Raw genomic sequence first — 18948 nt, 5'->3', positions numbered from 1 at the left:
TATGGGGATAACAACAAAGGAAAAATACTTGGAACGGGTGATGTAGGTGGAGGAAATACTTTGGAGATCAAGGATGTACTATATGTGGAAGGACTAAAACACAATCTTCTTAGTATAAGCCAATTATGTGATAAAGGACTCAAAGTAATATTTGAAAGTGACTACTGCACTATTCATCAAAAGAACTCCAAAGAAGTAGCATTAAAAGGTATGAGACACAATAATATTTACTTGATTGATCTTTATACTGCATCATCTAATGATATAACTTGTTTGGTTGTTAAAGAAGAAAATCCTTGGTTATGGCATAAACGAGCTGCTCATATTAACATGCAACAATTAAACAAACTAATTTCCAAAGAATTAGTAATTGGATTACCAAGAATAAAGTTTGAAAAAGATAAACTATGTGATGCATGTCAAAAAGGAAAACAAGTAAAATCTTCATTTCATTCAAAAAATGTAATTTCTACATCAAAACCATTAGAACTTTTGCATATGGATTTATTTGGCCCTTCAAGGACAAAAAGCCTTGGAGGAAACTATTATGCTCTTGTTATTGTTGATGATTACTCACGATATACATGGACTTTCTTTCTTACACTAAAAAGTGAGGCATTCAAAGCTTTTAAAAAATTTGCAAAAGCTGTTCAAAATGAAAAAGATTTGAAAATTAAAGTTTTAAGAAGCGACCATGGTGGAGAATTTCAAAATGAATTATTTGAAAACTTTTGTGAAGAAAACGGAATTATGCATAATTTTTCTGCACCTAGAACTCCTCAACAAAATGGAGTTGTAGAAAGGAAAAATAGATCTTTAGAAGAATTAGCTCGCACCATGTTGAACGAATATGATGTGCCTAAATATTTTTGGGCTGATGCTGTGAGCACTGCTTGTTATGTATTAAATAGAATGCTCATTAGACCAATTTTAAAGGTTACCCCCTATGAATTGTTTAAAGGAAGAAAGCCTAATGTAGCACATTTAAAAATATTTGGATGCAAATGCTTTGTTCTGAATAACGGAAAAGAAAATCTGGGTAAATTTGATTCTAAAGCTGATGAAGCTATTTTCTTAGGTTATTCATTAACTAGTAAAGCCTATAGGATTTTTAATAGAAGAACCTTGAATATGGAAGAATCTTTGCATGTTGTCGTTGATGAAATTGTGGACCTTGAGGAGAACCCTCTTGAGTCAAATAAAACGAATGCAGGTGATGAAGAATATTTCAAAGAAGCCCTTGATGAGATGTACCTAAATGAAAATCCACTGACTGAACCTGAAGATCTTACCAAAAGCTGGAAATCACCTAGAGGATTATCTCTTGAAAATGTCATTGGAGATATATCAAAGGGAGTTGTTACTAGAAATATGTCAAATTTCTGTATGACTGTTGCTTTTGTTTCACAGATAGAACCCAAAAGTGTAGACGAAGCTCTTCAAGATGATCAATGGTGCATTGCAATGCAAGAAGAGCTGAATCAATTTGAAAGGAATGAAGTTTGGGAACTCATTCCTAGGGATGATTCACACCAAGTAATAGGAACAAAATGGGTGTTCAGAAACAAGCTGGATGAGGATGGAAACATCACTAAAAACAAAGCCAGACTTGTAGCAAAGGGATACAGACAAGAAGAAGGTATAGACTATGATGAGACTTATGCTCCAGTTGCCAGGTTAGAAGCTATACGCTTACTTCTTGCCTATGCTTCTCTCATGAAATTCAAACTATATCAGATGGATGTCAAAAGTGCTTTTTTTAAATGGATTTATAAAAGAAAATGTGTATGTTGAACAACCACCTGGCTTTGAAGACTATAAGTTTCCTAATCACATTTATAAATTAAAGAAAGCATTGTATGGATTAAAACAAGCACCTAGATCTTGGTATGAACGGTTAAGTACATTTTTGTTAGAAAATGATTTTGAAAGAGGTAAAATTGATTTAACTCTATTTATCAAAAGAGTAAATAAACATATTTTGCTAGTTCAGATTTATGTAGATGACATAATATTTGGGTCTACTGATAGTTCACTATGTAAAGGCTTTGCAAGCATAATGCAGGGAGAGTTTGAAATGTCAATGATGGGAGAATTGACATTCTTTTTGGGTCTTCAAATTAAGCAAATGGAAAATGGAACCTTCATTTCTCAATCTAAGTACTACAAAGAAGTACTTAAGAAATTTGGAATGGATACTGCTAAGGAAGCAAGTACTCCTATGGGAACCTCCTGCTACTTAGATAAAGATGAATCAGGAATAGAGGTAAATCAAACTATGTTTAGAGGCATGATAGGTTCTCTGTTGTATCTTACTGCTAGTAGGCCTGACATTATGCAATCTGTATGTGTGTGTGCTCGTTTTCAAGCCAATCCAAAAGAATCACATCTTACTGCAGTAAAAAGAATTTTAGAATACTTAAAAGGTACTGCATGTTTTGGACTATGGTATCCTTCAGGAGCATCTCCTAATTTGATAGGCTATTTAGATGCTGATTATGGTGGTTGTAAAATAGATAGAAAAAGTACCAGTGGTACTTGTCACCTCTTAGGTAGTTCATTAGTCTCTTGGCACTCAAAGAAACAAGCTTGTGTGGCTTTATCAACTACAGAGGCTGAATACATAGCAGCTGGAAATTGTTGTGCTCAAATTCTTTGGATGAAACAACAACTAGAAGACTATAATATCTTTTTAAATCACATACCTCTGAAATGTGATAATACTAGTGCTATTAATTTAACCAAAAATCCCATAATGCACTCTAGGACAAAACATATTGAAATAAGACATCATTTCCTAAGAGATCACATTAATAAAGGAAATTGTGAAATAGAATATGTAGATACAAAGCATCAATTAGCTGATATCTTTACAAAACCTTTAGCTAAAGATAGATTTTATGAACTAAGAAGAGACTTAGGCATATTAGAGATCTCTTAATGCTAAAAATTCACAATCCTTAAGAAATCCGAAAAATAGCGTAAATAATCGATTACAAGTGTTAATAATCGATTATCAAACTCTCTTCAAAAATTGTAAAACATACTGGAATAATCGATTATTTTGGGTAATAATCGATTATCCTTAAAATCTCTTCCTAAAAATTCAAAAACATTTTGAAATAATCGATTATTTAGGGCCATAATCGATTATCCTTAATTCTGAGCCAAAAATCGAAACTCACTGGAATAATCGATTATCACTTAGGATAATCGATTATCAGCTCGTCAGACTTCATATTTTGCCCAGTTTATGAACCAATAATCGATTATTACACGTCGTTGGACCAACAAATTTCAAAAACTAGTCGTTGCCACGACTAGATTTTCATCAAATCGCGTGTATATGGCCGTTGGAGTCTTCTCTCTATAAATATTAGCCATTTTTGTCACCAGAACACTCTTTTCTCTCCATCAACACTCAAGACCCTCTCCTTTTCTCATTTTCTCACAAAACTCTCAAAGGCTTCCCTCTCTTTTACCTAAACCATGGCTGAATCCTCTCGCAGAAAAATTCCTACACGCAGAAGGACTGCATCTCATGCCTCTAATCCCTCAACTGCACCAAGAACAGCCTCCATTAAAGGATGGATTTCGGATGAAGAAAGACGTTCTGAATTCATCACACTATGGAAAGACAAACCCCTCATCACTCCAAAATTCATCCAGTCTCAATGGTTTGTAAATCGCCATTTCATCATTCAAAACTTTCTGGCTGAACAAGGTGTGAAATTCTTCACAGAGATGCAAGGCACTTACTATCCAGATTTGGTTCGAGCCTTTTATTTCAACTACAAATTCAGAGATGGAGTTGGGTTCACAAAAGTGAAAGGTATCGACATCATTTTAGATGATGATATTTGGGAAAATGTTGCACAATTTCCCATTCATGATGGCACATCTCCCATTCTCACAGCTGGCATAGAAGGATTCAACAGAATTCTTGCATATAGATCCTTTATGCGACGTCCAGATCAAGAAATTGGCCGTCAATTACTAGCTGGACCTCTCAAAATCAATGAGCGTCTACTTCACTATCTCATTGTTTGGATTTTATGTCCACGTGGTACAAATCACGCACAGTGCAGTGAAGCCGATCTTATGATAATATATGCCATGCTCAACCACATCCCCATCTATTGGCCAAGCATCATTCTTGACACCATGCTAAAAGCCTCAATATCCTCTTCCGTATTCTTTGCTCATCTCTCGTATTTGTGAGTATAAAGGGGTAAATGTCTCTGATGAACAGTCTCATAAGACAATTGCAGCATACAAAATTGCAGAAAACTCCTTGAAGCAGATGAAATTTATTCCTTTTGGGAATACCTACATTCACAAGGACGATATGCCTTCTTCGGACAATGAAGAAGAAGAAAATCCTCCCACTGCTCCTATTCCTCCTGTTGACACACATATTGGATCATCCAATGGTGTTGGTGGCTCATCCTCTTCCTTGGAGGATCACATTTTAAATCTCAATCAGAGGCTTGAAGAATTCTTTCTTCTCTCCACTCACAGACATGAAGAAGTCACCGGCTTAATTAGAGGATTAGATTCTAGGATCTCTAACTTAGAACATAAATTTGATAAATATGAGGACGATGATGACATGAGTCAAGACTTTTAACAGTCTACATCATGGTCTCATTGTTTGCAATTGTAATATGTTTTCCCGTTTTATTTTTAAAATATAAGTATATTTGTCTTGTTATTCTTTACCTATGCCAAATTGAGGGGGAGCTTCTTTGTTAACCTTTTTCATATGATCAAAACAGGGGGAGAAAAAGTTTAAACATTTAAAAACAGTACTACTAACAAATCTCCTTGTAAGATATTTTGATTGCAGATACTTTAAACATATTGTTTTGATCATCATCAAAAAGGGGGAGATTGTTGGCAAAAGCAATACAAGTCTAAATGCTGAAGCAAGATTTTGATGATGATAAATGAAGCCTGAAAGCCATCTGGAAGACAATTTGAAGACTACATGTTATAATGTTTAAAGCTATCTTGTAAATTGTAATTAGATTAAGTTAGAAGCAGTATTGTACAAGTAAATTCTAGTATTTCTCGAAATATCAAAATGATAATCGATTATCACTTGAAATAATCGATTATCCTGAGCTGAACAATTTTTTTCAAGAAAACACTGGAATAATCGATTATTTCTTCTAATAATCGATTATCTGCTCAAAAATTTGTTTTTCATAAACCACACTGGAATAATCGATTATCACTAGTGATAATCGATTATCCTGGTCTGTTGGGCGCGACTGTTCAGCTTTTTGACCTAATTTCTGGAACCCCTATTTAAGGAACTTTAGAGTTACTTCTTAACAACCTTTTAGAGAAGTCTGAGTACTTGAGAACTCTCTGTGGAAAGGCTTTGAAAAACCTAGTGTGGGTAGAGCGATAACTTTCATCAAGTGGGATCTTGAGTGATTGAGTGCTGCTGCTGTTGCTAGGAGAAACCGATCATCCTTTGTGGGATTCAAAGGAGGTGTTCATTCCTTGTGTGATTCAAGGAAGGTGTTTTCATCCCTTGTGGATTTCAAGGGAGGTGTCTTCATCTCTTGTGTGATTCAAGAGAGGTGTTTTCTAAACCCTAATCTTTCTTATCATTGATTGTAAGTTTGGTTTATTTTAGTGATTTAGTTAATCTCGTTTTTGAAAGATTAACAACTGGACGTAGGGTCTTTTGATCCGAACCAGTATAAATACTTGTGTTCAATCTTCTTCTCTATCTCTTTATTTTATCCATTATTGTGTTATAAAGAAATTATTTATTGATCTACTTGATAAATTTTGAAAAAAATTTTAAAGTGTTAATTTAGTATTCAAAAACCAATTCACCCCCCCCCTCTTGTTTTTGTCCGCACGCTCAAACATTCCGCTACGCGATACCAACAAACCCTAGTAAAAGTATTACTTTCCTTAGGACTTACAAGCAACCGCCCTTGCCTGTCACCAAAACCCAGCAAGAGCATAACCCTTCCCTATTCACACAAAACCTGGTAAGAGTGTTGCTTTTCCTAAGACTCACAAGCCACAATCCTTAATCCTCGACTTCAAAAACTTCCCCCGGACGCATCTTGATTCTACACCCTTTGATGATTACATTGATCGATCTTTGCTGCCACGAGTGTCTACTCGTCCCTCTGACTACAAACCACCACCTAATAGTCCACACGCGGGAATAAATTTGCCACGACCACGATCCACGACACGAAGTGGAGTTCCCCAATACGAACCACAATTTGTATTTGTCCCATGACTACCAACTTGTCAGCTAACACTAAGGAGGACAATCTTCCGGAACCCATCCGTACGAGCCACAATCTCGCACACTCCATTGGACTTCCAAAACGACCAGGCTACAACCTTGAGTGGCCACATGTTACCCCAATAGAAGTTGCACTCGTAACTAGGCCCCCAACAAAGCATCACATCAAGACCTCCATTTAAATTTGTGTAGAATCCTCCTCACAATCCAACTCTCCACCCAAAACTGCTTGGCACATCACTCGCGCCGTTAGGCAAAAATTGGTCCCAGACCGCCTGGCGTTGTGTTTCTCCCAAAGCTTACTTGCACCCACTATCGCCTAGCGACTTACCCTGTGCCGCCAAGTGCCACACCAATAGTGTCAATGCTATTGGTTCTTGGCACTTCAGAATAGGTTTTAATGAACCTACTCACCTTACACACAATCTAGAACACCAACAACATGTTGATACATATACCAAAACTCCATGCACATTCCACAAGTCATAAGAATCAAGCACATATATTTTTACACAAGGATTCATGCATTTATATCCTGCCAATACTTGGTTTAATACGAACCATTCATGTTGTAAGGAACTAAAAATCTGAACCCAATATGCACCCAACTGATAATGCAGTCGTCAAACGATCAAATTAGTACTACTTATCTATAACAACTTCAGTATTGTTAAGAAAGTAGTCAACAAAATAGAAAGGGTAAAGTAACCTAAAGTCGTCTCCCAACGAACACAGAATTGATTTTTAACAAATCAATTCTTATAAAACTATACAAAAGAGTTAGTCAAATAAAATAATAAAAATATGAGAGATAAAGATAAAAAGATAAAATAAGATGAAAATAATAGAAAAGAAAAATAGGTTGATTCCACTACTTTTTCAAAATAGCATTCATCACTGGTTTCCTAAAGATTATTGTTATTAATTTCTTGTTGGAAACTTCACATTAATCAATGTAACTTCTCAATTAATTTGTTGGCGTCCTTACTTTCAACAAAAGTAACTTCTCAATCAAAAGCAAGAACTTTGTAGATTAATCTTAGTAAATTTAACCAAAGTAACTTCTCAATTAAATATTACTAATCCTAATCATGTCCATTCTTTTACCTCTTATATCTAATCTAAGTTTTCACCTTTAATAAAAGTAAATTCTCAATTAAAATTTAAAAACCCTTGTACTCATACGATTGTTATGTTATGTAGATTTAACACCATGCTAACTTGCTACAATGTAAAATTCATTACTTTTACTAAATTAAGAACCAAAAGACATAGATGAAAATAAATCTCAACAAGAATCAAAAGAACAAACAAATTAATTGATCTAACCTCAGAATCCAATTAAGAAATTACAATGGAATCAACCCAAGAAGTTTAGCCTTCCATGGAATGCAAAAGTAAAATAAAAATAGAAGAAGAATGGAGAGAAAAAGAGAGAAAGGAAACGAAATTAGGCCCCCCTAAGGGTTCCTAAACTCCGAAGTCCCGAGCTTTTTTTCTCTGCTTCCCCCTTGGTCTCTTTATATAGGACTTGGACTGGGCTTTTCTGTTGCTAAAATCTCTCAAATATATTTTAAAATAAAGATAAAGATAAATATTCAAAGATATATGGAGAGATATAGACTATTTTACAAATATAGTTGGTTGATGATATTAATATCTAATATAATTAAATAAATTAATTGCTTAAAGATATATGATAAATTATCACCAACTAATATTTGTATTAGTTTTCTAAATCAGCCATTTTGAGATTTGATAGTCCAAATTTGTAGAGACATCCAAAAATATCAACATTTGTAATTAAACCCCTCTTGTTTGATGAACTTTGACCAGAATTTGCCCAAAGTTGACTGTTTGACCATATTTAACTCTTTGACTGTCCATTGAGAAGCTGACATGTGGCATTCCTCTCTTTCTCTCAAATGAAGCTTTCTCTCTCCTCCCTTAGGGTTTCTACCGCAAAATGAATTATGGTCGTTATTGTTCATGCTTGGAGGCACTGGAGGAACGATGCAAAAACGCTGGTGCAGGTGCGTGAAGCTTGGTTCACGTTTTCCAGATCTAATTTGGACTACACAGTTTATTGCAGCGCGATTTCCGTGTGTTAATCTCGTGTTCGCGTGCTGGTCTAGGCGCTCGTGCAGGTTTCGCGTTTTCTACTCCAACGAAGGTGTGCATGGTCGTGATGGTGGAGTAGAGAGCAGTGTTGCTAGCTGTTGCATATCCGATGGTGGTCGGCTCATAGACTGTTGCTATTTCTGCAGATGCAATTTCGTCAGTTAGGGTTTTTGTCGAAGGTTCATCAATGGAGGTCGACGACGGCTATCATGGTCGTTGTTACCGAAACTGGATTTATGTAAGAGCCGAGAAAATTAAATAGTTATTTAAATAATTATTTAATTATGGCGGGTATTAGAAACATTTAAGTAATTAATGTGAGGAACTATGACATGGAAAAGTACTAGCTCAAGTGGTTGAGAGTACTTTATTGTGTGTGAGGACTTGGGTTTGAGTCCTATGTATGCCACTTGGGTGTTATTTAAATTATGCGTTTTTGTGTTTTTATATATTGAATGCATGGGGTGATGATAAATTCCTAGAATTGTAGGAGTTATAATGAAATCTGGATTGGTTGAATGGTTTGGCCTTGGTTTTGGTATGTGCATGGATGTGGGTTCAAACCTTGTTGAGAACTAAATAATTTCTTTTTGCCAATTTTTCCTTTGGCATGAATGTGAAAAGGTTTGGAAAACCTAGTAGCCAAGAAAGCAGCCGTGAGTCCTGGAAAAATACACTGTGAGGGATATTGAGTAGACATTAACACACACTTTTATTGTAATTTTCGTTTTAAAAGGTTAAGTGAAATTAAGGGTGGAATGAATTAGAGTGAGAGAGGATAATTAAGGGATTAAGGGTCTGAGACAGGGGAGTGCATACGGAATCACAGACTTCTGGGCGATTGGCACGAATTATAGAGGAGAATTGGAGTGGGAAACCATTGTGGAAGAGTGAGGCAAGAGCAAGGGTGAGTTTGAATTAAAAGTCACGTGCAATCCGTGTTTGGAGCGATGATCAGAGGTTAGGGGAGCTGGAACTGAATCCTTTATTTCTTGTTTTTATTTGTATAAATGTATGAGAATTTGAATGCATGTACTCTACTATTTCATGTATTTTCGTATTTTCTGCAATTTTCCAGAAATCGCCTGGTGGGTGATGAATCACCGCCAGGCGACTCATCTTATTTCTGGGTAATTGGGGGTTCTAGAGACGGAACCGCCTGACGGCACGGGCTTAATCGCCAGGCGGTGCATGTTAGAGTACCCAATTTTCTGGGTTTTATGAAGGGCCTAGCGGTGACGAATACCCGCTAGGCGACGCGAGCCACTTTTGGCTCGATTTTGATGTTTCACAGGTTCTGGGAGGTTTGTAATCAAGGAGAAATTGCTTTCTAATATTTATGAATGATTAAACATAGTATTTCATTGGAAATTCGTGGAATTGGTGTTTAATTGAGAAGAAGATTGCATGAAGGTTATCTTAGGGTTGATGAATTGGGGATTTCAAAAAGGACACTAATCTAAATGGAAAGGGTGAATGAATTCGGGTATGGGAAGTGTTAGAGAATGAATTGTAATCCTAAGAGATGGAATCGTATCCTATAGAGTCATAAATTGGTTGAACTCAGAGTTGTTTTGAAAGGGTTGAGATTCGTAGGTGCAAAGAAAAATGTTGGGGTTCCTAGAACAGCAGGAACCGCCTGGCGGCATGTTGGTTACCGCCAGGCGCCATATCAGTGAAGCGTGGTGTCTGATTCATGAAAAACGCTGTTTTTCGTACTTTTCATGGAACAGGAACCGCCCGGCACTAGTTCATGCCGCCAGGCGCCACCGATTTTTCTAGTCTGCGCAGTTTTCGTAAAACTGCTTTTCCCGCTTCGTTAACCGTCCGATTTGGGTGAAATTTTGTAAGGTGTTTCACAACATGTTGTTCTTCACTTTGAACGGTGGAGATTCAAATTGGATGCCTGAAGAGGGAGATATACGTCACTCATGATTGGTTGTTGAATTCCCTAATAGTATGATTACTAATGGATGATTAAGTGTGATCAAGTGCTGGTATGGCCTTGATTGGTGAATGTATATATATATATATATATATATATATATATATATATATATAAATATATTGATGCATGATTGATGAGTATGTTTTTGGTAGTGCTTGTTGAGACATGTTGAATATATGAACCTATATATGTTAGCTCGAACGTAAGATGTTATAAGTGTGGGAATAAGGCCACAATTGATGATATCACTATGACCGAGTGTTGCATGATCATGACGGGTTTTGGAAAATTATGGGAACATGATAATCATACTTTAAATGTAATGGAATTGTAAGCATGCAAAGGGTTGGGAAAAATGAGAAGGGGGAAATAAAGTGTGTGTTGGAATTGGTTTAAGAGGTAAGTATATATGAATTATAAAAGAGAGGAATGTGTGCTTATACTTGAAAGATGCATATATGTTGTGATGTTGTAATTTGGAATATATGAATGTGTATGTTGATTTCTGGATGTTTGAGAATTAAATGGTTGAATTCTAGGAAATGAATTAGAGTACCTAAAACCAGTAGTGTCACATTACTGGTGTAGCGCCTAGTGGTGTCTTATCAGTTGTGGCGCCCGACGGTGATGTGGAACCGCCAGGCGGTCTGTACTGCCATTTCGCCTAGCGGCGCTTAGGCTACGCTAGGCGATGGTGTAGTGGTAGGGTGCATTGTGATATGTTTTGCATGGTTTGTGGTGTGGGTCCTGATCTAGGATATGCCTGATGTTGTCATGAGCGGGTAGGTTCATGACTGGTGATGAACACGTGAAGATATGAGCGGGGAGGTTCATATTCTATTACTCTCGTGTGGGGATACGAGCAAGGTAGGTTCGTATGTTCCGTGCTCACACTTGAGAGATACTGCGTGCGGGGAGGTACGTAGCTGGTGGATCACGCGTGTTAGACTACGAGCGGGGAGGTTCGTAGAGTTGGACCACGAGCGGGCATGTTTGTGGAAGCATTGGAATCCCTAAGACCAGCTTGAGTATATACCTTGTGTAGGGTGGTGTGCTTTGCTTGTTTTCTTTATCATGTTGTGTTGTGAAACTTGGATCAGGGGATGCTGTGCCATGAGCGGGTAGGTTCATGGATGGTGGTGAACACGTGATGATATGAGCGGGGAGGTTCATATCATGTTACTCTCGTGTGGGGATACGAGCGAGGTAGGTTCGTATGTTCCGTGCTCACACTTGAGAGATGCTGCGTGCGGGGAGGTACGTAGCTAGTGGATCACGTGTGTTGGACTACGGGCGGGTAGGTCCGTAGAGCATGACTACGAGCAGGGAGGTTCGTAGAGGTAGGACCACGAGCGGGCAGGTTCGTGTGAGCATCATAAACCCTGAATCCGAGGCTAATTATTTATGTGTTGTGAAGGTTGAAAAGCCTTGGGGATTAAGGTTTGGGCCAAGAATTAACTAGAATAAAATAATCTTGACTTTTTTTATTAACTTATATGTTAATTATTTATGAGCTCACCCTATCTGCTTGTGTTTGGCGATGATCGTGTAATGCGTTACACGGGAGCAGATGATGTTGCAGGTGGTGCTGATGAGGCATAGCATCGGAGAAAGGGTTAACTGGGAAAAGCTTTTACTGGAGTTTTACCGTTATTGTTTTTATGAAATTTATAAATAGTGTCTTACTGATTTGTGAATTTGGATACTGTATTGGAGTTTCATAAATTATGGATTTTTGGATAACATCTGATTAATAAATGTTTTAAAATTTCCCGCGTTTTTGGGAAGCGAAGTATAATAAATGATGTTTTCATCATATTTCTTAATTTTTATTACTTAAATTAGTAATATCCGACTAGGATGTTACAATTTACGTTTTGGAGTGTTGCACTGGTGTTTAACGAAACTGCATCCATGGTTGCTACGATGGAAAAGATAATGCATCCGCTGCTGCAATGGCTGCTACGGCTAGTTGGTGTGTTGTGAACGCGAAAGGAGTTTTGAAATGCAGATGTGTGGAGGCGCTGCTACTGCAATGGTGATTGTTGGTCCGTGAGGTTGTAGGAATGGTGTGGAACTGTTGTGCTCTCCATGTAGGTGGTGTTTATGGTGGCCAACGTTGTGCGTTGCACTGGATCGCAATGGCTCTGCGAAAAACAGGAAGATGTTTCTGAACCAATTTGATGTGTGTTGTTTCTTTTTGAGAAACTTGTGAAAGTATTAACTTTTTACTAAGTGAAACTTTTAAACAATATGCCTCATAAGAAATCCATCAAAAATCCACCGTTGCGATAGTGGATAGATATAAGAGAATGACATACTAGATTGATACTAGTGGGTGGTAATATGATTTGATTGATATTACTTGGTAGTAATATGACTTGGTTAAATTTATGTAACACATTTGTGATCATGACGTGAGTTGCATTACATTGTTGTGTTTGTGCGATGATCGTATAATGTGAGTGTTATACAGGAGAAAATGTTGTCATAGATGTTGGTGCAAATGTATAGGTGTGAGGAGACGTGTTGAGGAGCACTTTGGGATTTTCTGAAAGCTTTTGAAAAAAAATTGGATTTCTTTTATGTTGAATTTTCCTTTGAATTTTTGTGTTTTAAAAGAATTGTAATAGGAACCTTTATAGACTTTTTTGGTATTTGTGAGGTTTTATTTGAATGAACTTGGACAAGTATTTATGAAATTCCTATTTATAGAATGGTATCATAGTATTTTCGTTGGTTTGAAAGCAGAAAATAATTTACACTTGACTAGGGATGACAACAGGGCGGGGCAGGGACGAGTTTCGCTATCTCATACCTATCCCCGTAGAAAACATTCATATCCATCCCAATCCCCAAACCCAACGGGTATCAAACTTTTGTCCTATCCCCATCCCCACCGGGTAACGGGTAAAATCTCGTACCCATACTCGTACCCGTTTTCTTGCTACTCCAATATTAATTTTAATTAATTTTTATAAAATAATAAAAAATTATGGTAATGGAAAAATAATATTATCAAATATTCAATATTAGAGGATGATTGTTTCTTCAATATCAAATACTTTTAAATAAATTATAATTGTTTACATTTTATATTAGAGTATCAAATAAAATTTCACGAGGATCAAAACATTTATTAAATTTGCAAACTACAAACATTAATGAAACAAAGTTGATAAAATTTAAAAATATAAAAGGAAAACATATATTTAAATTAAAATATATTTTAAATTTTTGTTTACTTCAATTGATAAAAATTCTAATGAATCTATTTTTTATACACTAATAAAAGTTATAATACATATCTTGATCAAAATGATGCAAAGAACAAATAATAAACATAATAATAAAATTTTGACATAGATCTTGTATCTTTTGAACTTCAATGTATGTTGGATGGTGATAAAATAATATTCATGACAATTACATTAAATTTTTATATTGTAGTAAATAAAAGTTATTTATACAATTATAGTGAAAAATTACAGTATGATTGATAATGAGTTAAAAAATAAAAAATAATTAGATAAAATATATTGAAATGATATTGTACATGGTGAAAATAAACAACAAATAAAAATATTAAAAAATTATCAAATGTGTGTCTTAGAAATAATTTGAGAGACTATTGAAAGAAATCACAAAAAAGAAAATGAATGTACAATTAAGGGTATGGTAAGATAAAAAAAAACCTTAGAGATCTAAGAAAAGTTTTCAAATATCAACATACATACTTAATGTTTGAGCAATAACGAAAAATGTATGGGAGATGCGAATAAGTTTCATGACAAACCAAATAATTAGAAAAAATAAAAAATAGAAAGTATATATATATATATATATATATATATATATATATATATATATATATATATATATATATATATATATATATATATATATATATATATATATATATATATATATACAAATATATATATATGGTTACTTAATTAATTATGAATATTTTAATAATTTAAACGGAGACGGAGATATGGCGGGGACGGGTATTATGGCGGGGATATATACATCCCCATACCCATCCCCATACCCAATTAAAAAGTCGGGGATTCCCCATACCCATACCTATACCCATACCCAGTCAAAGGATTTTCCGTCAAAACGGGGACGGGTTCGGACAATACCCACGGGGACGGGTTTATTTGCCATCTCTACACGTGACAACTCGAAAGGGGTATTACAACGCGAATTATAAAAAAATATTAAAATTTCAAAAAATAGAAAAGGCTTCAAATTTTAAAAATATCAATAACCACAAAATAGTTGTTTTTTAATAAAGAACTACATAACTCCTATTTCTTATTGTGAACAAGACTAAGTTGGAGCAAATTCAATCCTTGTCAGATCCACATAAATATTTTTTTTAATAAAAAATATAAAAAAAAATTGTTTGATTTTTGGAGAAAAAAATATTTTAACAACTAAAAGGGCCCATCTTAGAACAAACCTAAATCTATAAGTCATGCCATGCAAGCAGGACTCAATCATGTACATAATTTTTTTCAAAACTTGCCAATTTGGATAATATCTCACTTAAATTGCACCACTGCGAAAAACTTGTCCTATTTAATATCATGTAATCTAATTTACATCTACCAATAATACAAAATGCAAAGAAAAATATTTAATATAAATAAAAAATAAAAATCACCTTAATTTATCTTGTCTCTTAGTTTTGTATTGGAAAAAGTATAATAGCTTCATTAATGGATGCATTACTTCTAAATAAAAGGGTAAGTAACATGATTATCATAAGGACTAGGAATTATATTTGACATTCAAGGGTGGCAATTTATCATCATTAAAGAAATAAAAAATCCATTAGTCCATAATCTTTTTAGCCTTCTATGGGGCAACAAACAACACCTTCGTTATATACTATTAATTAGTTTTTACACCTAACTGAAGTTCCATGAGTAGGAAACGATCTTCCAAACAATTCCATTTTTTCTGACATCATTTTCAAATTGCACAAAACTAACATCATTCTAAAATAAATTGATGTGAAATAAGTGCTTAGAAAAGAAAAAGAAAATGTGTTTTTTTCCCTTCCCCTTGTTAAGAATATTTATCCTTGGCAGAGTTTTTCATGAATAAGGATAATGCATGCATTTGACAAATCCAACAAAAATAATAATGTATACAACACATTGGAGACAACCCATGGGACTAGAATGAGAATGAATTCCACTTATTACTACATTAGTTTCAGTGTATCAAAATATTTTACTAGGATCTAATTCATCTAAAGTGAGTAAAATGGTATAAGCCATTTCAATCACTAATGAGAAATTTATGTATATGAATATGAATGCAGTATCAACTATTAACATTATTGATTTTTCTCTCTAAGTTGAACGAATCATTTTAGAGTATCTAGATCCATTTTTCTACAAGTAGAAAGCGAGTAAAAGTTTTGAAGATACCACAATTCTTATCAAAAGAACTTTACGACTATGAAACTAGTCACTACTAGTACCTTGGTTTTAACCTCTCAAAAAGTTATGATTTTTAAAAATATGTGAAACCATGCAGGCATCAAAATACCTTGTTTCCTCCTACATCTTATGAATAATGTAGTATTCACTTATTATTTCTCACCAACTCAACATTCATTATTTTTTTGGCAATAACAATTTCTTGATGTATTTTGGTTGTAATTGTAATTATTTATAAAAATCGAAGGAGTTTTATACTCGTGCAAAGTAACATATGTATAAAAAAATGGTCAAGTTGGTACAAGTGGAGAGTATACAAGTGTGTAAAGTCCCACATTGTTTAAGGTATATAAAGTAATGAAAATCAAGAGATATAAAAACAGAAGTGTGTACATAGGTCCAACATACTTACTTGGACTAAGGTAGTGACTTTCATTGCATTCTTAAGGTATATTCCCTTAAAGTCTTCTAAAATGGTAGAACCTACATCATAATTTGTGGAAGTGGAGTTTGCATTTGCGCAACTCCTTCATTGTAGCTCAACATTTTCTACAAAAGCAAAAGCAAGTGAGATTACTATGCACTTTAATTGACATTATAATGTCTAAATATTATGTATTATCTATTTCAAAAGAACTTTGGCCACAATGAATACATAAAATAAAATATAGTGTGTGAATTTCAAATAAATGTTTTATCTTCTAATATATTAGAGTGAAATGGAAGTATAAATTGGAATAAATGTATAATTAATATACTACTAAGTGATTATCTTTTAATAACATAGATTTTTATTCATTTATTACTGATTTTATATATAAATTTTTGTTGACCTCTCAGTTTCGAGTTTATTTTATGCAAGTAATCAATATAGATAACATCATTAAAATTTAGGTTCAGGTTGAATAAAGTACACTTAACTTTTTGAAGTTAGTTACCGAAGTAGTCCTATGAATTTGTTTAATGGTACGTAGAAGAGCAAAAAGAACATTAATATATTTTTGGGATATATTCATTATTTTTACATATCTAACTCATGATATCACTTTTTTTTATCACATTATATTATCTACAATTGATATATTCTTCTCTTATTGTTTATTTAGCCTTTTGATCTTGTGTCTATATGTTATACTCGGTACATGTTGTTTTTGGTTTGATTGGTGGAATACCGAAAATTTTATATAGGACACTTATAAGTTTTGCAACAAAATGTCAAATCATGAGTTGAAATCCACAGGTTATAAAGATTTAAAATTTGTATATTTATGTGGTTTCATTATTTAGCTTTTAGCTCTGAAATATTTCTTATTCTTCAAAATTAGTCTAGTTTATACACAATGATTGCATTTAACGTGGAAAATGTGTTTTCTTTTTCTCATGTAGATCATGAAAATCTTTTTTTTAATCAAATCTAAAATCGTTATTATGAATTTAATTAAAAAAATAACCTTCAAAAGCAGGAAAAGAAGAAAGACATGCACTTTGTTTGTTGTCTATGTTGGTTTCAAATTCTCATTTCATAGAGTGCCATGTTAAGTAATTAATTATTTTACAACAAATTCAGTCATTTCTCTTTGAGATATTTAAGTTTGTAATCCCACGATAAGATTGAACTTTGCAGCTGATGTATCATAAATGAAGAATCATTTAATCATTCTATGGTACAAGTGCAAGGTCAATTTTCTCTATATTTTGTTGTTACAAGTTGGTGTTTTCAAATAGTTTATTATCTTGAGAAGGAAGTAAGGTATGTTAATGTATTTGGTGGCAGAGGTGATTAAGTTAATGAGAGGTTTGTTTTCAAAGATATTTGGAGTCCCACATCACTAAAAGAGTAGTGAGAAGTGTGGAACTTGTGGTACAAAAGAAAAGTGTGAATGGTTATACAACATACTTACCTGGACGAGATCAATGGGTGATCAAGAAGGTCCATGGTCTAGGACAGTAACTTCCATTGCACTTGGGAAGGGTGCTGCTCTAAGGTCTGCTCAAATGGCAGAGCCTACGTCATAATTTGTGGTAGAGGGGGTCTGCGTTCGCGCGACCCCTACATTCCAGTCATAAGTTTTGTTTTGTTTGTAAAATTTAGGTTTATTGCAGTTTATCTATGATCTTAAGTGTTGTGTTGTTTGTGTAGTTCACGTTTTCCCACGGTCTTTAAGTTCTTCTCTATTTTAGCATAAATCTCTGTTTGTGTTGGTTCACTCTGTGTATGTTGTTTTTTATCTTGTTTTTGGTTGCTTATATGCTCTTCTAAGTGGGATTCTTATGTTCCTGTAGTCGCCAATTATTTCATTAGATAGTACTATCCGATTTAACTATTCATATTAAAGGTTGTAGGTTAATTTATTGTAGTATTCACATTGAGTTATTATTTTTTATTTTTTTATAGTTTCTATATTTTATTAGGTAAGTTTTGTTCAATTATTAAAATCCAAAATCATTAAACCTTACAATCATACTGCATACGAGGAAGTGCATAATCTTTCTACAACAAAAAAAACTATGCCAGACAAGCATTATATATATATTACACTCATGTATAAACATGTGGCATAAAGAATTCTTACCTTTTTAGTTATTTCTTGAAACACAAGGGTGGATGTGAGAGACATGTTAAATTTGTCATTATATCATAATTGGCTTATTTATGATTTATTTATATAATCCTACAATTATGGTATATTAGAGGTGCAAATGTAGGAGATAACTATTTAAAACTTGATTTTTTTCTAATAATGTTATAGAAAAGAAAAAAGTGAATTCTGGAGTTAGTCGAATAATTAATAAATATTTTTTAGAATTTTAAAAATTTAAAATAACATTTCAAATAATTTTTGGCGGTTTTTAATTATGAAAATATGATATATTTTGTGGCCATTTTTAACAGTAAAAATATGACATTTTATATGTAGGTTTTTAACCGTAAAAATATGACATATTTTGTGGTGGCTTTTTATTATCAAAATATGATATATTTTTTGTCGATTTTTAACCTTTAAAATATGATATATTTTGTGGCGGTTTTTAACCGTTAAAATATGATAAAATATATTCAAATTAGACTACATTTTGTAGCAATTTTTAACCGCTGTTATTTTTTTTCCTTTTCTGACAACAATACCCGT

At 33.9% G+C, this 18948-nt stretch overlaps 1 non-coding gene and 1 pseudogene across 1 annotated transcript; both read left to right on the top strand.

Moving 5' to 3' along the window:
• The first annotated feature begins 16221 nt into the window (after nucleotides 1–16221).
• On the top strand, nucleotides 16222–16348 carry LOC114189283 (annotated as a pseudogene).
• Nucleotides 16349–17710: 1362 nt separating this feature from the next.
• On the top strand, nucleotides 17711–17871 carry LOC114189336. Its single transcript, XR_003605639.1, has one exon. It is a non-coding gene; the product is annotated as a U1 spliceosomal RNA (small nuclear RNA).
• Nucleotides 17872–18948: the final 1077 nt, after the last annotated feature.

This window comes from Vigna unguiculata, chromosome 6 (assembly GCF_004118075.2).
Source record: "Vigna unguiculata cultivar IT97K-499-35 chromosome 6, ASM411807v1, whole genome shotgun sequence".
Classification (NCBI taxonomy): Eukaryota; Viridiplantae; Streptophyta; class Magnoliopsida; order Fabales; family Fabaceae; genus Vigna; species Vigna unguiculata.
Note: the sequence above shows the minus strand (reverse complement) of the source record. Positions and strands in the feature narration are given on the sequence as shown.